Source organism: Ptychodera flava, unplaced genomic scaffold, assembly GCF_041260155.1.
Source record: "Ptychodera flava strain L36383 unplaced genomic scaffold, AS_Pfla_20210202 Scaffold_49__1_contigs__length_964681_pilon, whole genome shotgun sequence".
Lineage (NCBI taxonomy): Eukaryota > Metazoa > Hemichordata > Enteropneusta > Ptychoderidae > Ptychodera > Ptychodera flava.
In genome coordinates, this window is record NW_027248371.1 from 39284 (window position 1) to 65487 (window position 26204).

At 35.6% G+C, this 26204-nt stretch overlaps 1 protein-coding gene across 4 annotated transcripts in view; it reads right to left on the minus strand.

The window, feature by feature from the left end:
• LOC139128327 (DNA replication complex GINS protein SLD5-like) overlaps positions 1–26204 on the minus strand; it is a 46181-nt gene that overhangs the window by 9281 nt on the left and 10696 nt on the right. Inside the window, exon 8 of one of the 4 annotated variants that reach the window (XM_070694122.1) lies at positions 17000–20440. The exons of 2 other annotated variants lie outside the window; for them this stretch is intronic. The gene's annotated coding sequence lies outside the window, so the exon portion shown is untranslated. Of the gene's footprint in view, positions 1–16999; positions 20441–26204 lie in introns of those variants that run through there. One more of the 4 variants, XM_070694123.1, reaches the window with a different exon arrangement.

Sequence of the window (26204 nt, forward strand, 5' to 3'; positions counted from 1 at the left end):
AGACAAATTTAAAATACCTATCGGATTGCACTACACTGCATCAATTTCTCAAAATTTTCACAGGATCTAGGACAAAACTGACACCAGACTGCACCATTGCATACATCAATATCTTAAAATTTCCATGCAAGATAGGGGAAAGCCCCTGTGACACTCTCCCCCTAAGCCTCTTGCGTATTCTCCCTCTGTACTTTCAAATTCTGCCCGGTCAGATATCCTAGTGAAAACTCTGTCATAATACCCATCCAAATTAAACAATATACTATATGGCTAGATACTGCGTGAGTTTTTTATATCTTTATTTTATTGTGACTTTCAATTTCATTTTGATGGAATCACCTTTTTTGAACCATCATGAGATAACTGACGATAGTCTAGCAGAGTACATCAGGATTTCAAAGGTCTTCACTGTTGCTGTATTTCGTAAATTTACAAATACATGTATTTGTATTAACTTTTCTAAGTGGGGGGATCAGTCAAAATTTCAGAGTTAGAGAGGGGAGTTACTCAAATTCATCATGGTTGACCGGGGGGGGGGGGGGGGGGGGGGGGGGGGGGGGGGAGTGTGTGGGGGTCACTCGAAATTTCTGAGTTTCAGGCCGTAAATAAGACGGCTCCCTTATATACAACGCATTACAAACTTGATGACAAATAAAAAAAAATTTGCACTGCTTCTCTATTCGGAAAAAAAAAAAAAAAATGATGCAAGTATGAAAGTAGAAAAAAAAATTGCTGTCACTGTGACAGGAAAAAAAAATTTGCTCCCATACCCATTTCCTCCATACCCCCTCCAAAATCAAATGGTTCTCCCCTTAAATCAAAGTCCCCCTTTAAGAATCACAAGCTGGTGACGTGTCGCCCTTCTACACATTGAGGTTTGAGATTATGATTTCATAGACTATTTATAGTAGCACTGCACTCCATGATTACAGTCTATGATGTAACATCATACAGTTGATGTAATCCACTATCTTTAGCCACAAATATAAGCTTCCTATCTGCAGAAGGATGTGACGCAGCTGAAAGACTGTCAACTAGAGTTTGCCTCAAGATTACAAAATTGAATGAAGTGTGTATGATTTGTGTAGGCTTCTAATTTATTCAACATTTACTGGATGGAAAATATAAAGAAACAAGAGTGTCTTTTATTTGATATTTGATCGATGCTATAACCTTAATTTGCTAATACCATGAAAAAAATCTTAATTTGCATAATTTATTGTAGTCCCCCTCAATCAGACCCAAATCCCCTAAATCTTCAAGCAAGGGAGACATTGCCCCCCTTTTGAGAGAAACCTGGAGACAACTTGGTACAGCTGATTTTTAATTGTGTCATGTACTGTACATACTGAATTTCTTGCAAAGCTCAGTTAATGAACTTGACTTTGAAGAAACACATAGAACTCAAAAGTCACAAATATCAAGCAATGGTCAATAATTGGCAAAGGTGCATGAAGATCTCATCATTGCTGTTTTCCAGAAAACAGGTATTTATAAAGACATTACCAACTTTACATAATAAATAGAATTCAAAGACACTGATTGAAAACTAGTCAAAATGTTGGTTGTAAATAGCTATACAGCCATTTGTAAAGATTTCTGTCCCACTAAAATTGGCGGCAGGGCAAAGTTAAATGGACTGGAAAGTATTGCAAGATTTTCTGCATGTCAACACTTGCTTTGATGAATGAAGGAATTAGGACTAAACTAGTTAAAACTTACGTTGTTCTCTTTCTAAAATTTTCTTGATTTATACATCTACTGTTGCTGCCTAAATATTCTGAGCAGGCTGTCCGAGGTAATTTATTTCTCTGTTTACAAAAAACAATCGCAATAACAAACCAATAATGAAGGTACTTTTCTATTTTACCTCAGGGGGGTCTACGAAAATGAGTTGCCAGTACACAATATAAAGAAGGGAGTAATTTAAGTATCATATGGTACAATAAACACACTGAGGTTACAACCCCTCTGGCTTTGGGCACTGCAAAATAATAGCTTCCCTTTACTAGCCAACCATTTATTCATTTGTTACAGTAGCCATGATTGGTGGTTTCAGGTTTTCCTCAAAACAGTGCTTGTCTCCATGACGACATTACAGGTCCAAATTTTGGGATATACAAATTCATATGACTACCAGAAAACAGACGATGCCACTTTACACTTTTATTAGCTTTTCATCGCAATTTAGATACAAGAACGTGCTTTTTTGACATTTTACATAAACATTGTAGCATATCTTTACTTTACTGAGCTATCAAGACATATTTTAGCAATGGTGCCGACATGGGTCAGCCTATACTTGTGGCCTTTTGACTCCATAGGGTAATTGTCCTGTAGGTGTGGTGTCTGACCCTTCCATGACCTGAACAAACCAACACGACCTGAACAAACCAATCACAACCTGGTACATCAAGTGTTTGTGGATATCACACCACCCTATAGTCTGAGAGCAGATTACAAAGTTCAGAGCCCTTTCCTTCTTTGTTGAAGCATGTAAAGACAAAGGTATAGATACAGACATGCACACATATACATTTGAAAATTAAAAGCATTATTTCATTGTACTAAAATGGCTGAATTTATCATCCATTAGAGGTTTTATCGGAAATTGAAGTATATTCAGAGAGAATTTCTCTCTGGTAAATGAAAATTTAATTGTGACGTGCAAACTTGAAGTAGACTATACAATCATTAATGCAGATCTCAATGTACTATACATTCCCTTTCAATGGTTCGTGATATAGCTGAGATAACAGTTCCCTGTTATCTCCCTTCATACAGTGATAAAAATAATCTTGCTGGCATACCTGCACAACAATCAGCTCTAACAGTTGATACACTGTCAATGATTCTATTATACTGGCCTTTTTCACAGGAAACAACCAATACTGGCTACTCATTTGCTCATTTTCACATTTTATTGTTAGTCTACCAGTGCCGAGGGTGAAATTTTATCACAAAATGAACGTTGTATGCCATTGAATCACAATATAATAAAGTACAGAAAAATACCATTGAGATGAATATTGCAGGCCTTTTCCTTCACACTGAAATCATCAAGATATTGATCCACACTCAGGCAGATGAGAAGACTCACAGGTTTCTATGACAACCTTGATTAGTGTGTTAAAAATCTCCATGGTTACCAGAATATCAAGTCAGCTGTTATTTGCACTGCTTGCAACAATGATTTTATATCCAATTACTAGTTATTGAAGATGTAAATGAGAAATTTCAGCATGTAAATCATGTATGGGAAGTGTGTTAAAAACTTGTCAGTTGCCATGACATTTTTTAATATGTGGAATTAAACCGCAGAGAAAATTTTCGACAAATTAAAAACAATCAATCATTAATGTTTCAACGCTCCATAGCACAATGAAAGTGAGCAATTAGTCTGTAAAATCATACAAACCTGCTATGTAATTCCTTATCATGTCACAGCATTAATCCTATGTAGAAATGTGCATTTGCTAGAGACAGTATTCCATTGTCATTATAATCTCCTTTGCAAAATATGAGCTAAAAAATCAAAAATTTTCAAGCAAAAAGCAAAACTATGCAATAAAACAGGAACTCAACAACAATAAATAGGAATTCTTCATATTATTATGTCCTGACATCCTGAAGGCTGAAATCCCTGGTTGTGGCATGCAGAGTTTATATAAAAGCTTAAAGCTCAGTGAAAGTGATGCAGTGAGTGTTCTATATCAATACCTTGGGGCCCATAGCAGGATCATAGATGTATGTTGAATCCAGCACCTGGATCAAAGTTAAAGCGCTTACACACGAACACTGTTAATTATTACAATAGGGCTGTTCTATAGTAGGGCTGTTCAATGCGTATGAACACATCAAGTTTTCTTTTGTCTGCACATGTGCCTGCAATTCAATGAACAAACACTTTTACAGCTAGATGATGCAAGAGACAAAATGTCAACCCTCGGAGAAAACTCAATATTGAAATCTAAATATACCCTGTCAATGTTATTGGCTAGGCAGGTATTTTCTGAATGATTTCAATAACAAAATTTCATCAGCTTGATAGATGTTGGCATACACAATTACCCGGTAATACTTTTTGCAAGCACACAGACTGGGGAACGTGAGAGGTAAAGTCTGGGCCTTCGATAAAGCAAATATACCCAGTCAATACTGTTGCCATGGAGATGATGTTCATTTGTTTTTATCATGGCTGCTTAAAACGGACAATTAGGGCAGTTGAGCATACTTAGAGCTGAAATAGAGTGATGTCGACATTCTACAAGGCTATAAATAGTTTTAGTGATCAAAACATCCCGATTCTTTACACAAAAAAGGACATTAACCTTCAAAGTCTCGGCTTTAAACATCAGACAATGAAGTTTCTGTTTGTTCAACTTATCAATAAATCATTCCTAGTCTTTGCTAGACCAATGACACTCATCACAATTGAAGGTTTGTTGCTAAATATAGTGACGCCTGTGATTTTTTGATGCTGTTGACTGAAATTTGAACATATTTTTCCTTGTATACCTGTCTTAATTGTAAATGTTTGTGGTTGTACCTCTAACATGTAATTTTCATAATTTAATTCAGAACACTGGCCGTATCAAAATACTATTTTAAAGACCCCTGTCACATTAATTTCAAAACATCTCATAAAATTTTTTAGACAAATATCTACTTTTGAGTATTAATGATAGAACATGGATGTCATCACAAATCAGCCCTAATATGATCTTAAAAAATCTAACCGGCAAAATCAAATCTCCCCTCAAATAATATTTAAAAGACTTCATACTTTTCACTGATTTCTTAATATAAAATAAAATGTACAGATAGAAAGCTAGCTGCAGACGGCATTGGATTGTCCACAGAGATACTGAATAGCTAAACTAAAAATATTAAGGAAGGATAGGCTTAGAATAACGTTATCCTCTGTGACAATAATCCATAAAGAATGTCAATGAACTGACATGCTCTGCATTTGTCCTTGAAGCACTCTGAGTCAAGTTGACCTGAGCAAATTACCCATCCTCCCTTGCAGGAATGTACAAATACCACCATTTTTAAAAGCAATTTCATTATAAGACTGTTTTCATTGATATGTTATTGATGGTAAAAATATTTGAGGAGCTTATCTAGGTGGAGTATTGAGTTTACATGTTGTGGACTTGTACTTGTTTTATTTTGCACATGACCTTTTTCTTCCTAATTTGAATGAAACTTGACCATGACTGAACATTAATCGGTCATTGACCAGCACAGAAAAATTGAGAAATATACCTGAATATGATGTATTTACATATGTATGTGAATCTAGATATTGGCACATCCTTGTGTACTGCACAGATGGCCACTCACTACACGTGGTGATATTTATTTTTAAAATATTGAAATTTTGAAACAATGAGCCTGACTGGAAATGCAATCTGGCGGTAGTGACCTTGATGACATTCCAAACCATGTATCAACTTAATTAAGCGAAAGATTTTCAGCGTCAGCTTGTCCGCTCACCCTAATATTGCAAGTGACATTTCGCGGATACATCGATCACTTTGTTCATGTGTTGATCATGTGTTGGAGTCATGATGAGTTCTTTCAAGGTCCGATCTGCACACCCATGACACATGCACGACCTTAAATGAAGTGGCATGGAATTTCTTACTTATTGAAAGACAGGTGTAACATTGTCAAAGTGTACTTCTTGTTTCACAGATCTTATCACAGCTATTCATATCGGTGTATGCCATAAACACTGAAATCACTATTAGGTTTTCCCAAAACTACTGAAAGTTACTTTCGACAGAAATCTTGACATTGAGTTTTTCCTTTTTGATGCAAAGTCCGTTTTTCTATGTTTGTACAATTTTCAAGCAATATCGAGAGTGAAAATTTACATTTACCAAGGTAGAAAAGGTAGAAGCCATTTGCAAACAACAGGTAAGAATAAAACTTAGGATCTGTACATTTCCGTTGCAAGTTTCACATCACTGTCCGAATTTCATATGATAAACACCTTCAGACAATATGTAGTACTTTAATTTGTACACAAGTTTGAAAACAGTGACCTAGACAGACAATACACAATTCAACGGGAGAGACCTTCATGACATTTCAAGCTGATCTAATTTAGTGAAGGATTTTTCACTGTCAGCTTGATGGCTCATCCTAATCTTGCAAGTGTCACTTCACAGATACATCGATCACTCTGTTCATGTGTTGGAGTCATGATGAGTTCTTCCCAGGTCTGATCTGTTCTCCCTTGACATGTGCAAGACCTAAATGAACTAACCAATTAGTCTAAATGAAGCCTGTATCGATAAAGAATTTATTCGCAGAAGTTCAAACTCTATCATTGAAATGTCTTTATGATGATAGGAATTTTATGAATGACATTATTAGATCATGTGCATCACAAAAAAAAACACGTTTTACAAATAAAATGTACAACCCTTGACAGTTCTTTGTCTATATGTATGCTTTCCTGCACCAGGCAAAATATCTTTCAAAGTATTAATACATAAACGTGGCAAGGGATTGATGATTTGCTGTACAGTGCATTACCAGGACAGTCGTCGTAGACCACAGGCCCCCTTTACTGCGACAGCTACTTGCGGCTAAGATTGATTGATTTTTGTGTGGAGCAGAAATTTGAAAAAAGCTCTGGCTTGCAAGAACAACCATGACTGCAACTGTTGGAGCTGATCACGTGATCTCTATGCAAATTACCAACATAAAATTTCTCAAGGATCTGTCAACGGTTGATAGAAACATAAGCTTATTTAATTGCTGAGCACATGGGTGTATACATGAGCTTAAAAGTTTTCAAAAAGTCTGAGAAATTAGTATTTCAACTGGTTATTGTTGTTATAAGTAAAATGCTGATGAATTTTTCAGATTTTTCAAAATTTTACACCTAGAGAACATTTTAAATCCATTTCGAATTAATTACACAATAGACTAACAACTTACATGAGATTTCAATAACTGAGGAACAGAACAAATTCTGCTCCATTCAATTTTTTCTAATCATAATCTAAGCCCTTTGTTCTCTTCTGTTCTGTTTTTTAATTTGGGTATTCACAAAAGACAGCTTTCAACTTTATTGTTCACTTTACTGTCATCAATCGACCACGCACACTGACACATGAACACAGAATGGTGCAAAGTGAATTAAATTCAGATTATGACCGTCCCTGATGGAAAGCAATCTTTGCATGCTAAAAAAGTCTGAGCAAGGGCGAATCCTGTTCAAAACAAGCTTATTACCCACCCTGCATTCGTTTGGTATGACCTTCATGTCCTGTGCCAGGGTTATTCTATTGCTGGTACAATAGGAGGGGAGAAATTAGTCTAATTTTACAGAGACTGTACAGATTGCCAATGTCTACAAAGCAAATCAAATTAAATGGCAAATATTTTTCAACGCCTTTCTGTATCTCTGCCTCCAGACTGTTGACTCAGAAGTTGTGTTCTCCCTCTGATGTAGAGTGAGTCAGCCATGTTGCATGCACTGACCCTGTGCTGACGGGACATAATGTCACAGGCAGGAACACGTGAAGAAAAGATGATAGATAAACTCTATGTCAACACTTTCCTTGACCTTTACTTTCAAAATTGCCAAAACCACAACACAACGATACTTTCACTTCGGTTGTTATGGATATAAAGGCTTAATTTTAAGGAAAACATTTTTTATTTACCACAAATGATGATTAACACAGACTGACTTCAGTATATCAGAGTACTAAATGACAATATTTTATGAAATATCTGTCAGAAATGAAAACACAGCTATTGAGTGGTCATACATATTACTTTCTCTATTTTTCCACAGCAATTGCAGCTTTGGACTGATATTAATATCCAATGTAAGTTATTTTTCAGACTTTTTACCCATGTCATGGCACTGTTTATGCTGTTGTTGGCCACATGCATACAATTGCCAATACTTGGGAGTCAGTTACTCAGCATGTCCTGACACTCAACGTATGTTGATAAGATAGCTTTCACCGCTGTGATATACAGCAAAGGGCAACATAAAGGGCCCATGCATTGCCATGTGAAGGCATCATGATCACCCTTGTGAAGCCTTATGGCTCAGTGACTAAGTCCAGAACAGGAAAACATTTTTCAGTTTTGGTTGATTCGGTGTGTCTGTATTTTTGGCTGATGCAACTCCACGTGAAGACTAAGTGATCCATCTCAGGAATGATGAATGATATGAATGAGGACTGATCTTTTCTTTAGTTTCTGAGTGACATTGAAACAAATGACCTTATATAACTCCTGCAGGGCAAGGACACACTTGAAAAAAGAATTTTCAACAAAAAAGGTAAATGTTTTTGGACAAAGTCTGTCTATGGTTTTACTTAGTTTCATATCGATCATGTGCCATTTGCGGAGTCTTAGCAAAAGGTCATTTATTTACAAAACAAAATAAGTACGCCTAAGGTGAAATAAAAAGAAAATGACAATGAAATTCAAGGCATGCTATCAATTGAAATAATGTAAAGAAGAATTATATTGGAATATTTTGAATGACATATTTTAATAAACTGTTATGACTACCTCTCATGTAAGGACCATTACATATTTCAAACAGACATTGACAATTGATGAATTTTGTTGTATTTGTAACTTCTGAAACTTTCTTGAAGTGGTGTGTTCATTGCAGAAAGTGAGCACATCATACAGGATGACTTCAAACATTCACTTGAACCAAGAGTCCTTGCCACTTGAACTCAAAATGTTTGACATATTTGAAGACTCAGAGTTATTGGGGCAGTTTTCACCATGACTTCTCACACACTATCCTTGCCACTTGAACTAACCTACATGTACTCTCCAACACTTACATACTTGGAATAAACAATTTCAGACATCTTGTCATGAGAAGCCAGCATGCCCTCCACTTGATTTTGACATTTTCCAGTGTACATTTCACAGGATAGCCTATAGCTTGCTAATTGATCTCATGGTATTCAACATTTCAGTATACTTGCGATTAGAAAATTATTCAATGAGAATTTTTACCCTAAATATTCTCATCAAGTATCACAGAAAAGAATCTAACTCTTGCAGTGACTACGTAAACACTTCAAAGACTGAATACTGAAATCAGTGATGTACCATCAGTGGACAACATCAGCAGTAACCAGGATTAACTTTCTTTCACTTTGATACATTTTTTTCAAATTTCTTAATTAAATTCTGATGATCATGTGAACCAGTTTTCTATACAACAATAAGATTATGATAAAAATAGCCAAATAAAGAATAATATTATCATCATAATCTGAATAATAATAATTTGGACTTTCATAAAAATGTCAGGGGTATTTTTGTCGAAATGAGATTGTGCCAAAGAAGAAACTTTGTCATGGTAACATTACTTTCAATTCCTGTCATCTGATATATTGCAATATGTCTAATGAATATTGATTTAAAGAAAATCAACTTCAAGGATTGTTCAAGGTTAGGGTCCATGATTTTGACTGTGGGCCTTCCTTGCTATGCTGATTGGCTGCAAGCTGTATTCATGTGATACAAATCCACCAATAAAATCACTTGAATATCATCAGATCTTTAATATAGCACAGTAACCATAGACATATTGCTACATATGGTGCATGTAACAGATTGGGTGACATAATGCAACTACAGAAGGTGAACTTTTAAGTCAAAAATCACATATTTTATCCATTCATCCATCTTTACCCTTCTTTACCCGTCTATCCATTATGCATCTACATCTGTTAGTTCTCACAAATAATAGAAAAAGACAAAGACACAAGCTGTACACACTGGTGTGAAAATTCTGATTGTTGAATATAATCTGTCCATCATCACCTCCACAGCTGATTTCTGGAAATTCATTATCACTGAATAAACTTAATATCTGAGCAAATAATCAAATTTCACTTTCATTATCCCCAACAAATTAAACTTCAACTTTGGAAATAACACAACATATGATGGGAAAATGGTCTTTTTGATACTTCACGTATGTTTAGAATAAAACAACAAAGTAATTGACACATGTGAAAATATTGGCAATGTTTAATCAAATCATAGGGGAATAACATTATTTTTGGAAGACACCTGAGTTGGTTATGACTGGAACCATTACATTTTATTTACACATCTGCTGTTACAGATAGACAGGGATTAACACCCAGAACCAACAATTGCAGAAGTAAAGGACTGCTGTATGACCCTGAAAAACTGCTGACGTTGTAACTTTAAGTACAGTCCCTCCACTGACTGTGCTTTGTTAAAGTAAGGATCTTGATTAGTGTGACGTCATGGTCTGGGTCAAAACAGAAAGAAGTACATAGCAAGACATTCATTACACAACTGAATGAACAGTTTGTTTGTGACAATACAGCTTTGTATTGATCAACCAGCCTAAAAGCTGTTTATCCCCGTGTTAGCAAGAATGTACTACGACAATCATTATGTAACAGTTTCTCTGAACTTCAGGTGGAAGTATTACTTCTCAGGCTGTTCACTTCTCAGTAAAAGGGTTGTTTACAGGAACATATAGCCAGCAGGAGACAAACTACTAATTCTATGGCACCCAGAAATACAGAGATGATCTAAAAGTCAAGAGGCTCAGTGCTTGAATTTTAAGTACATAACATGATGTAAACAAATATGTGTACAAACTATCATACGTAACGTTCAAAGTATATGTAAGAGAATTCAGTTCAAAATGATGTAAAAGTCAACATCCAACACTGGATGCTTGACATTGACAAACAATCACCTGTTTGAGTCTACTTTATGACATATGTCACGGCAAGTATAGAACAAAGTTGAAATTTTGGAAGACACTTTGGAAATTCCAACATTGAGACTGTGAATGGTATAGAGGAGCTGTTCAAATGTATCTTCACTCAAAATTGATTAGTGGTCACAACTTTCCCCCTTTACAATAATGAATGTCATCAAGGAGGATATCTTGGGACGCCATGCAACAATTTAACTGCTATCTTGGTATGTTGTGCGAAACAAAGTCGGAGTAAAGATTCTGGAAATGAGCTAAAATATAGATGCAAGTTGTAAGACACAGAATCACACACTGCAAACAGATATGGGACATTATTAGCAAAAGAGTAACTGTTACAATACTATTACCAAGTCAGTTACAACAAAATTAAACCTTCAAAGCTTGAAATGATCTTTGATTATAAAGAACTACTGGTCCACTCACATAATAGTTGTATAGGTTTTCTGTCTTACTGAATTTTCAATTCTGATTCTTGCAATGTCCTTCGCATGGTCACAAAATCTAAAAATAAAACGTATTTTTTTAGTGACTTTGCTATCTTTCAAAGTCCCAGTCAAAAACAGTATTGAGCTCATTTGCATACATGCATGGTACATTCAGCCAGGGCATGAGGCATTCACATGGTGCGTGCATGGAGAGGAGCCCCCCTGGCCCTGCGTTGAGAGGGCATTCACCCCTCTATCATGCAGACAAAGAGTGATAGTGTGCACAGCCTGCCTGAAATTGACCTTGACGCCTTCATGCTTTCCATTCATGCTCCTGGTTGTTAACAAAAGAATTCTAGTCAAGCGTGCGAAATACAAATCATGGTTGCAAAACATAGGTAGTACTTTATATTTGTAAATGTATACATTTGTTACCCTTTACTTGTTTCTTTATCTATGTTTGCAATCTAGGTATTCTTTTGACTTTAACAGACAGGGGGGAACGCAGTCAATATTGCTATGGATAACTATAGATCAATAGATAAGCAGTTTCTAGTTGTGCATATAGATGACATTCACAGTTTCAGAGTGCAAGCGTAGACAGTAGAGGAGGGAAGATCTACTGTCTATGATGCAAGTAATTTCCTTGCCATTATTTTGTTGACATAACAGGAGATCTGTATCGATCCAACAATGCATCCTGAAGTATAAACTGCAGACTCCTTTCAGTTAACCTTATTTCATGAATATTTGATGACTTAGGGTGACTGGCCGGCAATGACCTGAACAGTAATTTCAATGACAATAGACATGCAAATTAGTGCATATTTGCTTTTGCAGAAATTATTTTCAACCTGATGACTACAGAAAATGAGCTTATTTTACAACAGTTTTCGTTTTGCCCCCTTGTTTTACATGACAGCTGATCAAGGAAAGTTTGGGAGAGCTTGAACACTTTACCCTCTGTAAGTGCATACATATGCTATTAGGTTGTCGCTCTTTAGTTTTCCAATTAACAAAAAGGTGAAAATTTGCTGGATATCTTTGAATTGTCTTTCAACATGTACTGACAGAGCAGTTGTGAGATACATGCCAGGATTTTGAATCAAGAAGAACAAGTTCACAACTTTAATATCATTTTGTGTGACATTTTAAAATCAACCCGTTTTAATAAACTATTCGTTTTACAAGTGGCTTTATACAATTGATTCTGAATTTACCCTATTGCTTTGGGATATTTTAGGATTATTTTGCACATGAAACCAGCGCTTCATGTTACATAAAAATGTTGCTAAATGCAATCATATGACAGCAGAAATGTAATATCTATCTAAACAAAAACCATTTAAACATCTGCAATCTCATCAAGACACTGACATACTTCATAAGCCAGTAAACTTTTTCAGAATGGAATTTTACCCTTCCCAGGACATCTCATCACCATTTGCAGTGAATAGAAATATTTAATGGGCCAGTATTCTTGTGAGGACATTTAATTGTGACTTTTAAATGACTTTCAACACATTGGTGGTTGAATTAAACCGGTCATAAAATTAAAACCTGTGACAACGTGCAGGCTCTGCTGTTAACTGATTGACTTGGTGACAGTGTAGGAAGGGGATACAAATTACCATGTCTTCACTGTACTAACTAACATTTTCTCTCTTTGTGGTTCAACACATTAACATTTGAAATTCACCCATTTGATTCACCATTTGGCCAGTCTCAAGGCACATACACTCAGCTTTGAGTGTACCTGTTATCAGAAGTTATTCTTTTTTAATGCATCAAAGGCCATGGAGAAGGCTGGGACACTTTTTCAGTGGAAATACACAATAAGGTATTGTTATATTTCCGATTATGTGTATTGAGGCTCAGGAACAACCTCAAGTGGGAGAGTCCTTGCAGAATTTAGTTGCTTTAGAATGCCACGTCACTGAACATTCACATTCACAAGAGAAATCTAGAAACCAATTTTTCCCAATACTCAGTTTTCATTCAAAAAGTTTTGTCCAAATTTGTTTATTGTCAGTTTAATTATGTTCATACTCTTTGTACGCAGTCAGTACAGTAGTTGTAGGACAAATCGGCACTGGCATGATAGGATTGCCGTTTTACAAGTACAGAGAACAGGATATGACATTGATGATGAGTTCAACCTCCGCTGTTGAATCCATAGGCCTGTTCTGTAGTTTATTCACTTGTACGATCTATCAACAGTTCCATGGAGCCATGATGCTAAATAAAGGAATTGTTTGTAAGAAAAAAATCATCTTCAACCTGATCAGACGTACCTTTAGGGTGACAAAAATATGAATTCAATGCAACAGAGTATGATAATAGTTGTGTTGAAATGCCAAAACAAAATTTTGTTTCTGGTCTCACAGATAAAGAGATCTCAAATAGAGTGCATACTATCAGAATAGAACATTCAGTTCATGTATGAAGAAGATATTTAAACTGTGAAAGAGGATAACCATTGGTAAGCATGAACCACAAACCTATGTAAAATCAAATTATAAAATGATTATCACTTGCACCACTCTTAATGTGATTGCGTGACAGTTTATCATTTGATTCATTCAACAACAGATTATGATTTCAAATAATTTGGGAAATTGCAAATAATATGGCAATGTCCATGTTGTTTTGAACATATCTCAGTCCTCATGTCACACAGACGTCTTTTAAACAAACCATAGACCCTCGAAACAAAACTGACAATGATGGTTAATTTTAAACTCTGAAGGACACTGTAATTCTCTGTGAGATAAATATTAAGTATATTGATTGATCTGACCTTCTGACACTCACAGACACCCCACACTCCCCCCCACCTCCCTTACGTATTGTTATAAAACTACTGATGTTACCTTGTAACTACTATGGTTTGGCCCAAGCCTATTGTCATCAATGGTGACTGAGGACCTATTTACATGGAATCGGGATGAACAGGTTCAAAGAAAGGGTTGTATGCATGATGAACTGGACAATTTCACAGGATTTGCTCACCATTTTCAGAATGCATGGCCAAATTACTCTTGTAAATCTTTTCATCCTGCAGTACAGTGATCCGTTTTAAGGCTTAGCATCCACTCATGAAGCAGTACCTCACTGCAGTTATAATAAAAATACCCGTCAGAAAATTACGTGAGAAAGATTAGCGAGTGATTGCCAAACTGAAGAATGCTGGGTCTGTACTATGCTACAGGATAATTCAACACCATGTTAGGGGGTTTCTATGTATTAATTATCGTAAAAAGCATCCTCAAGTAAGCACTGACTAACATTGCATAGGAGATGCGCCCCATGTTCGAGATCTTCCGGTGTGCCAAAAACTACCACTGCAATGCTGGGTACAAAGTTTTTGACAGATTTGAGTGGCAAAAGTCATTGTGGATTATCAAAAGATATTTATGCTACCACTGAACAGAAATAAAAAAGATTTACTTCTGGTACTTTGCTTTTTTGCAATGATTTGTGAGAATTAATTCAAATCAACTGTACGTTTGTACAAGCAGACTGAAGATGAATGAGCGGACAACACCTGGACTAAACAGTGATAGCATGCTGACATCAGATCATTGAAGTGACAAGTTTAATACGGATCTATTTACATTAATCAGGCTTTACAGTGTGGCATACAGACCTCAGATTTTAAAAGAGAGGTACCCTGGAGGGATAAATTGCCTTGTCAGACACTTGTTTCGGATCTGCTTTGACTTATGATTGGTGATGTAAACACATTAAATTGATGCAAAACATCGAGCAATGAAGGTCTCTACCATACAAAAAGGTCAAAATTTTGAAAGAAAATTATGTGCTCCCATGATTCAACAATGTCTTCACTTGACTGTTTCCATGAAAAAGATGAGACAATAGAATGGCTTTTGAAAATAAACTATACCAAGTTATCTAACAGGATGTTCAATGTTTTGAATCAGTCTGCTTTTAAAACTACATTCAACTTTCACTTCACTTACATTTTCATACTCTGTTACAGATCAAAAGCACTGGAACCAATAGACAGCCGCAGTGTCAATGGTATGGCTGGCAGACTGATATGGCACTTGGCAGAGAAGGAAAACCTACAAACACGTGTTTTGCTTGCACATGGAAGCCATAAATACATGTTGCTATAGGCCCCTGGATACACAAGCTGTCAGTGAAAACATCCAGGTACTATATCATTAGGGGTCAACAACCTCACTGAACCAGAAATCAAAATGTACATACAGTTCAAATGAAATGTTAATTCAACTATAAATCTTTCTCAAATTAAAGGTACACATTGTGTCTTGTGAAATCTATGCCTGTGCCAGTAAGTGATATTCTTTGTTTTACAGAAAACAAAATTCTCTTTTAACATGACCTTATATTCCTTGAAGACGTATGCAAATTTTTCTCATTCTTTGGCAATTAGTGAAGAAGCACAGAAAGAAAGTGTTCCGCCACATTGTAACCTTGCAGAAGACAATACAGATATTTGACAATACCTCTGTTGTGCGGCATATTCGGATATATAAGTCTTGGCATTTTGTACATAATCCTGTACATCAGGTGACAAAGTACACAGTTTGAGTTTTGTACACTTTCATGTATATTCTCTCATCTGAATCACAGCAAACAAAGTGTGAAACTTGGACAAAATGCAAAAAATATTGTGTTCATAAATGAACAGATATTTGAATAAACTTCAATCGACTGCCATCAAATTCTTACAGAAAACCTGCTGTTTCTGATGAAGAACACCCTCATGACAAAAACAATTACACATTCCATTGCAAGAGTATTTACCTGTTTCTGTGTTTGTTTTCCAGGTATGGCATTTCACACTTTCTCTCATAAAATTTAACGACAGGAAGAAAAATAGTATTTATGAGATAGTTCTGATGAAACTGAAATTACTGATCTTTTCCACAATTACTTTCATGATTATGTCCTTCAAAGTGATTGATTATTTAACTGACCAGAAGTCTTAATTGGAATTTCTTTTGTTAAAATTAACAACACATCACTGATGCAAACATAACCTGGACTCCTTTCATGTACCGGTACATGTAAACACTGGCAGCCTTCACGGGTACCACAGCAATGAAAGATACTACAATTAGATATGGAGGGCAACCAAATATTAAACTTCAGAGAGCAGAAGTGTTTGGAAACTCTGGTAAATTTTGAATTAATATATTTTGCTATCTTCGTACTTTATTTCACAATGGAATTTCTTTTTAAACAGTAAATAAAATGGTGGATTATCAACAGGTTTCCGTGTCCCTATAAATAGTTACAAAAATGCAATTTAGTATCGTATCTGCCTAAATTAGAACCTGAAATTTCTCATAAATAATAAAAAATGGTGAATTGTGAAATAGGTTTCTCGGTACCAAGAAATGATTGAAATGGTAATGTCAAGAGTTCTTGCATGTTTCATCTCGCTAAGAAAACCGTTTTCTTCAACTTTTTGAATTATCTTCCATCTGGATTTCTCATTTAATGAACAGCCATATGTGGGGAAAAAGAAGACATCCTAACCGAGTCACACAACTCCCAGCTTTCAAGTTTATAACATGTACAATGTTGATGTCAATGCACAGAGCTTGTTTGTCCAATCCTTCAGAAGTTACAACTTACAAGATTGTCGAATGTGAAGCCCTTATGTTTGCAAAGTTTGATAGAAACATGTTTGATTTGTCAGATATTACAACTTGTTGTTTATGATAATGCTAATTAGCAAACAGAATAAAGATAATGTTATTACAAAAGGTTCAAAAATAACCTGCCATTTTGGAACTATGATTTGGGATAAGTAACTTTTGCATCGCTTTTTTACAAATGTCCCTTTTACTTCATAAATTACTTATAAATGTAACATAAAGTTATCGCTTCTGCTTGCACAGAATGGGATACGTCTGCATTTATATTCAATTACAAAGCTTGGATGAAAAAAAAAATTATATAGTGCACAATCTAAGGCACATGAGAATTCTCCATCCATGATAACTCATTATCTCCATATTTGCATACTGAAACATTCATTTATGCTTTGCTTAAATGAATATTGATGTGTAATTATGTACATTAAATGAAAAGAGAAATATAAGAAAATAATGCAAACTTGCACATGGTGAACAAAGTTATAAAAAATAAACATCTTGACCCACATAGCTGAACCCTAGGGTGAAACAATAATGTTACAATCAAAAATGGCGTCAACCCAGTACATGATAGCAGCTGCACATATCATTTTAATTAGAAAAGTCAAGTAAACATTTGTAGGGAACACAATTCATTAGATTTTTAATGTCCTTGCTAAGATAGAAAACCCACACACCTGAAGGACAAAATGTTACATAACACTGCATTCCCAGCAGACTGTCCGTAAATAGATGCTCATTTACAAATGAACTCTTTGGTTGTGTTCATTGACAAAGCTTTAATATGAGTCCACTTAGTGCAGTACGTGCATTTTTACAAGGATAGAACATAAATTGTACACACTGCTCTCATATCTGCCACCGCCAAGAATGTGATGAAAATTCAGACAGTCATACAAGTGCGTTGGTCCATGATCATTGTTGTCTTTAATTGTCGCAATTCATCAACTCTTTATCCTTGTCAAATAAGTACCATTTTCTGTTTTTCTTCATATTTATGGCATTTTTCTTGCTTAAGACACTTGAAATTAAAATCCCATTTGTTTCATATCTTATATATGAGAAGGTATAGCCATGCATATTCCTGACAAAATTACATTAGCACATTTTCATTCCAGACTTTTGGAAAATTTTAGGCCAGGTTATCTTGAAAGGTTATCTTGAAAGATAAAGTTTTAGACAAAATTTTGTTCATTAGTAAATTATACAATTGAAGTGATGTACTGCTTGCCTATGTAAACGTCAAAATCAACAGAGGATATACATTTTGAACAAAGTCACTGACAAACAAATAGTGATCCTTTCTTGTCACAGTTTCAACATTTTGTTGGCAACGTATGTTCATACTTGCATACTGTATTTTCATGGGCCCATGTATGATAATCAGCACATGACTGAATCTCATTTTATGGCATTGGAAGCATAGAGAAAGTTTGATAAATGAAGTTGGTGGGACCATTTCCACTAGAATTCAAGTGTGCTTCCCAGCCAGCCCTCTTCCCAACCTGGTTCAGTAGAGTTCCTACCACATAACAGTAAGTGGAATGATGTTAGTGTAGTAGAGGTTCTATGTGAACAAATTTTACCATGTACTTGTGTATGCCAGGAATATGCAGACCACTAGCCAAGCAGCAAAAAGTTACATTTGATAACATATCCACTAGTTCCCCCATTATCATATCTGTTCTTTCAAATCTAACTAGTTTTCCCTTTATTCCATCACGATCCAGACACGCACCATCATTTCCTGCATGTAAACAGAGAAATTAAAAGGTGGAAGGCTTTAAAAATCTGGATTAGACCAAAGGACTGGACTTTGTCAACAGTGTTGAAAATTGGATAGTATTAAGAAATATGAGCGGGGCATGGGTCTGTCAAAACTTGCAGCCCGAACTGGTGATGTTACCCCCTAAATGGCAGACTAACACCTGTACCACAAAGACTTGACCGGACAGACAGGAACATGAGACTGTAAATGTGCGTCAATAGCCTGACTCTACACGTGAGAATTAAGACGGTAATAACCTCTGAAAGGAGTATTGATTAGGTCCCCTAGAGCTGATCAATACAAACAATGTGTTGTTGGTAAACATACCGTCAGACATGTATTTTTACAGCAAGGACACTATGGCGATGGTGTGACTGATTCACTAAACAAACTTCATCAGTAATATTTCAGTCTCAGGCACTGTCGGACATTCCCAGATACTTGATGTACATGATCCTCAATTTCAGTCAATTCAGTTTTTGTATGCTTTGCAAAAAAAAAAATGTCAACAGTTACAATCATTTATCCATCAAACTTCTCCTTCTGGTGTGTGTCTGTTACTAAGGAACTACTGCAGAGTTACCAACATTGTAGATTTCATCTGATAGCAAAGACTTGCTACATATCAAATCATTCCTAACAATTGTTTGATTGTCCTTGAATTGCATTATTTTTCTTCAATCTACCGGTATATTCAGCCCTTAGTCAAACTAAAAAAAGTAGAACAAAATGATTGGTTTGTGAAAAGGGCCATCTATTTCTTATCTTAAAATCAGATGGCAAAATCTGCATACAATTACCCATAAGCATCTTTTTTAAGGTTGGACAAGGTCATCGACATGTGAGGTTTAATAAATGATCCAATGACATCCGTTGGGAAGCTGATAGTGTCTCCATTACATCTGTTCTCATATTCCAACTACTGTTTTGTTTCCTTGACTGCAAGGATAACAAGCTCAGCAAACAAATCCAAATCTTCTGATTCTTGATTTCTGCTTTTGCTTTACAATGTTGTAATGAAATGAAAACTATAAATTTGTAACTCTTTTATTTAACCCTTTGAGTGCTGTAATTTTTCCATCAAAATTTTATTGCAACATTTTACCAATTTTTAGTAATTTTTTAATATTTTTTTTTGATAATTTTTGACCAGATGGACATCGCATTTCATTTGCTGTAGTTTTTTATCCAAAATTTGGCAAAATTATAAAGAAAATGTGACTTGGGCATAAGGTGACAAATATTGACTTTGGTGCTCAAAGGGTTAAGACATCAGTTTTAAAGGATCTGAAACACACTGTTCCTGGCTATTGCATTTTTCTTACACAAGAAATCCTTGCATGCATATTATCATCAAAAGAAAGATACATTTACCCATACAGGGATAGATGATTAAAAGGGGCCAGTCTTTAGGATTTGGAGCGGTGATGGTCAGACATAGTAAAAACCTCAAGAACAAAATGTGTTTAAAACAAGTTTTGAGCAATACTAGTGCTGCTGTTTTTGCAAAAGCAAATATTCGAGTGGACTAGAAACTGTATGGAAGATGTGGAATTCCAGGAAAAACACATGTGTGGTCTGCCTAATCTGAGTGTCACAGTCTTAGAATGCAGAAAAGATTCTCTGCGTTCCCAGGCAGACTCTAGATTTTGCACTTAAAAAGCTATGCTGGACTATTACTAGTGTTAGCGGATATGCTCATACTGTGTTCCATATCAGGGACCGGCAGTTGGGATATTGATGGTTGAATGTCAGAGGTCATCTGGGAACAACTTTCTTCTCATATTTCACTTAGCAAATCCTGCAGCTGTGTAAAAAGATAACAGACAAATAGGGGATTTCTGGTGAAATTTACACCTTTGTGTTTCTCATACTATATCATATAAAGTACCTGGGCTATTTTATTTCATATACATGTATTTTTACATCAAGCATAGCAGCTTCTGTTCCATTTTCTTCATCAACTGTAATTTGAAACTGATTTGCTGATATCACGTTTCATTCTCTGCAAACAAGCTTAGCACACTGGCTAGAAATAGCCAGCCACCACATTTAATTTTTCCACGTATGGGATGATGTAATTGGATTTCCTGGCAAACCCACAGCGAAAAGTCAAATCACACTATGCACGGATGACATATTTCAAATGCTCTGATTTTGAACACACCGCAAAATTAATACTCAACCATGCTAATCAGGTATGCCAACATGCTCAGGGCCCTAATGTCATTAACACAATTGGATCATGGATCAAACTGGGAATGTCAGAGTTATTGGTGACATTGTTCACTCTGAAAGTCAAGTAAGTTATGGAAAACGACATTTCACAGGTTTCCACGCACACACATTATGTTTATCCATGGATACATTGTATCCCATGATGCAACTGCACTTCTAGTCACTTGGACCTTTTTAGACCTGCAACCATGTAACGTTATGTCAATATTGAGGAATATTAGATAAACATATTCTTCCTGCAAGGCAGCGACTGACTTCAGTATTTGATATAATAAACATTGTGTCAGACCTTGAATGGAAATAGAATCATGTAAGTCCTCTTCACATTGGTTTAAACCTTTTCCTGCTAAATCCGTATTTCACCATCAGGTCAAGATTGCCAAAACTAGTGAAGCACAATGTGTCCCATTTGGTGCATATTAACAGAAAAATGAACATTTGAAGCCCCTTGAAATCACAGATACTGTAACATGATTTTTATGGACAAAAGCTATTGGAAAAGACCAAGCTAAATGGGTGGAAATACATATGGTTTTGGCTCAATACCACTTTTCACTGCATTGGCTGATGGGGAAATGATAACTTATGGCAGGAAAAGGGTTAATACATAACACAGAGGGGAAGACATGAAGAATGACAACAGATCAATCATAATGTTGTAGTGTACACAAATGGAAGATGAGGTACTTTCTTCAAAAATAGATTCTGTATTTGGCATACAAACACAACTACTCCTTCACTGAAAACATGGGGTCAGAATCTATATAATCAAATTCAAACAGCTAATTATTGTTTGAACGAAGGGAAACACTGTCAGGAAGGAAATCAAGATTTTTTCCTACAACATGTCTTCCTGTGTTCAAAACCAGCCTGAACCATTACTGACTGCTTCATCTCAGAACCAATGCATCATGATATAACTCTACTACTGCAGTAGCATATTCCAAATAACACCTATATAAACGTATTGCGGGCAAACTACCATATACAAAGATGATTTCAGCAAGGGGCAGAAGACATTTTCCTGAAATGAAATTCTCTGATTATCAATAAAAGTTATTTTTCGCAAACAAAGACAACAAAACTTTAGTCCTTGTCGTTCTTATTTCTATACATTTCAGAAAATAAACATGTTCAGGGCAACGTACCAACAGATACAAGTGATAATGAACTTTTTATTGGAAAGAGATTTTGATGTTTCCTGTTCAAAGTGATGTAGTCTTACTTTCATTAATTTGACAGTATTAGCTTAATTGCAATCCCAGAAAAGACAAAGGGAGCACCTACAAGGGTGAAGTTGGCTGAATCAAATATGTGAAAAAAGAATACAGAAAAATGAAGAATCTTTATTTGTTAATTTTGACCACTTTCTCATTCTCTAACAAACAAGAGGTCAGTACATCAAATGTTTCATGTAACTATGTTAAACAAACATTATGAGTTCTCATTTCATGCCCTCTGACATAAATGAGGATGACCTTTGACTCGGTGAAAAGTACTGGTAATTTGCCTATCTAAGAATGGTATATGACCCAGCCTGGCCACCATGTCTTGCAACAACTGAGATTGGTTTACACTGCTTCCTTGGTGCCCTGATTGTTACCCTTCATATATAAAACTGAAAGAATACACAAAATATGCCTTACGCTGGAAATCACCTTTCATCATCAGCTCCATGGATGAAGATGACCTTGTACATCTAAGCAAGCAAGGTTACTTATTCAAATCAACATAAAAGTACAGTTAAACCCTTTTAGGATTATTGTCCACAACAATACCAATGCTGTCCATTGCTTTCATTGATTTATTTCACAAGCAGGGTTCTGTCTTGTCCGCTGTCTGAAACAACAATAGATTTCAATGTAGGCTGACAATTAGAATCTTCCTTTCAGCAGCAGAGTACATGCAACAACGGCAGTGACCTTGGCCTGCACTGTAGTGAAAGTGAGAAGCTAGTGTCCTTTACTGTTACCATGACAATACCAAATAACTGCAGTGTAAAAAATTTTCAGATATAATATCCTCTAAAGAAAGATAAAAAGACAAAAAAAGTTTATTCCAGTTATTTTTTCCAATTATGACAGCGCTTGTAAAAAATGCTGGCAAATGAAAAGCAGAAGTTTAGAAAAGAAAATATCACTTCCTTGTGTCAGTCTTGTAATTATTTCCAAATAATAATCAAATGTAGATATGCAATAATAACCATTGACATCTCAAAGCAAAGACACTAAAATGAAGTCTGCTGTATCTTAAAGCATTCCCCCTTGGTTTACCATTCTGTGTCCAGTGAAAAAAGTCTTCATTGAAATTCTTCAAACATTGTCTGAAAACAGCCAAATGCTGACATGCAAGCTGTTTGACTCAACACTTAATGCTGGTTAAATAGTAACAATGAAAGAACGTAGTACGTGACATGTTTGGTTTGAGTTCGCTTAGCAACCATGCAACCTGACAGTTCCACTTTGAAATATTCCCAATTAGCTTCAGATGATCTTACTGTCACCATGTCCAAAAAAACATTTTAATTTATTTTTAAGTAAAATAAATGACAAATGGTATACATTTTGTGCTAATCACACAATGACACACTGACTGAAAAGCCTAGATACATAATTATGTTCAATCATTTAACCTACCTACGAGAATTGATTTAATAGCTGGGTGAATTGATCAAGGCCCTGTAAGTGTTCAAATTTATTTTACGTGAGAGTTTATGTTTAGTAGTCCAGCGATCTCTAACTGAATGCTGTCTGATCGACATATCCTAAATTGAGGTCAGTGTCAATAGCCGGTAACTGGGACTGCCACTGTCCGCTGTTTGACCCTCAACATGCTATCAGAGCAACCACCCAGTGAAGAGCGCCCTCAAGTGGTGACTTACATTTTGTTGAAATATGTTGCATATCTTTATGCAGAGTAAGACACAGAAAAAGTCAGATTTTCAGTTATACCTTGCATTAGATGCATTCTTCTACATTAAGAAAGTTTGACTGAATTCTCAAAAGTTGATAGACTTCATTTTTTGATCAAAAGAACAAAGCACCTATCACAGATTTTCAGATTCAAACTCTTACAACATAACTGGTTTGTTACTTGTGTGGACTCATAGAGTAAATGATATTTTCATACTCTAGTTTATTTTGCAAATTGAAATAAATTTTAACCTAGTTGTGAAAATCACAGGGAATAACGTCAATTTTTTCATTCACATATCAATAAAAAGCTAGGTAATTTTTTTATCTTGTAACAAAGTTTGCAAGGTAACTCTTCATCTTTATGTTGATCAAGAGAAAGCATTGATTACAGTTTCCTTGAGGAAAGTCTGAGCAAAAGTTAGAAGATTCAGTTGCAAGGCATACACTACAGTAATCAAAGCCCCAATAATGCGTAATAAACCTATTTCAAAATATCCTGTTTTCTGAGTTTTCTTTGAAGGATTGAAAAGTGCATGAGACTGTCACAAGTGTCGAAAGTGGCATGTAAATTCAAATGTTTTAACATCATTTTAGATTTCCCACCATTTTAAAAAACTTATCATGTGATAGAGAAAATGTTGGTCATCGTGTATTGTGCGCATGCAAGTAAATGGCATCATGCTTGTTTCTGGTATGATCATGATGTGTATGAGCAGGAAATACTGCTTTTTGTTCTTTTCCATGGGATGCCATTTTATGAGTGTGGCACCCGTTTATAATTCAGACTGTTAAAATATGTAGGCATGGTCCAAATCAGTGAGCAGTGATACTTTAATACACGTCCTTCAGTTAGCACATTTACATGAACCAACTTTGGTTTGAAAATAAAATCACGAAAATTATGCATAAAATTCGCAGCTATAGGGGTTTAAATGGCAGTGGTTTTCCTGAGAATACAAATGCGCCTTACCCTAGATGAGTAAGAAATGGAAAATTTGCCTTGCTTCATTGTCAAAGTGATCTTTTGGTTATAATTATGCGTCATCCTTTGCACTATATGGTTCAATGCTTGTGTTTATTATTGCATGGTTGAATTTTTACACTGGTTAGGTTGCAATGCTCCCTTGCAATGTTCCCTTGAAGTGCTGGAAGTGAACAGAGAGTGTGAGAAGAAGCATACTGACAAATCAGCAACAACTGTATAAAATGTTCCCATATTGTTTTACAAGATCAGATTGATTAAACCATACTGATGTGGTAATCTAATTAAATGAAATGGTCACACAACAATTAATTGCACCATATGATTAAAATACCTATTTCTAATACCAGCACTAATTGAAACAAATTGACAAAATCACACTTACATACAGGTATTTGCAGAATTAATTGGATTGGGTCAAATCTCACACTGTTCTCTAACTGTGGTTGTTTTTCCCAATTTGAGAAATTGCTCACGCCATAATTCCTATCTGCTATAAATACATACATGAAAATTCAATCATGCCTGCTTGTAAGCATTCCAAGTTAATGCTACAGCCTCAGTGACGTAAGAGACACACTCAGTGTCCTGGCCACACTCCAAATCGAACTAGTCCTACAATAGACCTGGTAACTAAACCCTACCCATCATGCATTGGGATGTGACACATTAAGCTAGGGCATCTGCTCAGAAACGTGACACCCTTCAATCCGTGTATTGAAAACTAAGAAATTAAAATAGGCATTCAATTGACACTGATTTTATGAGAGCAATTCAAAAATAAATGATGTGTTTGGCAGAAATGCAAAGACCATTTGTGGTTTTGATGATAGTGTTTCACATCAATCAATAAATCAAGTGACCTAAGGTTGCAAGCTATTAATATAAAGGACACAGCTCATAAAACTTTCAAGGGAAATCTTAGAGGCAGTAAATGTAGAAATAAAGTCTAAGACAGGTAGTATATTATTGAACAGAGTAAACACATTCTAGAGGAAAAACAGGTTTAGTTTATTTCAAATGTTTCATTTCCGTCAAATTCAACAGGGGGTGTTTAAAGTTACATTGCCCTTTTTTCTGGCTCTTTGAACTTGGTTTTGTCTACCAAGTTGGTCTTGCACCTTGCAATTACAATATTGGACCTTGCCACTACGTGCAAATGGCAAGAACTCAATGAAAGAAAAAGGTATTTTTGGAGGAGCTTGCAATTTGATGGCCAGTTTGATGGAAATTTTATGTCCTGAAGGGCAGACGTTCATCTCTGGCACTCTTGCTATCTAAGCATGGAGTTTGAATGTGTTCAAGTACTAGTGAAAGTACGGAATAGCACACTGCAATGGTGCCTGCATTACTTCCTGTGGACTACCCTAGAATAGGATATACAGTATCAGTATGATAACAAAACTTACTGAATGCATTGGTTCCAAAAGGTCATG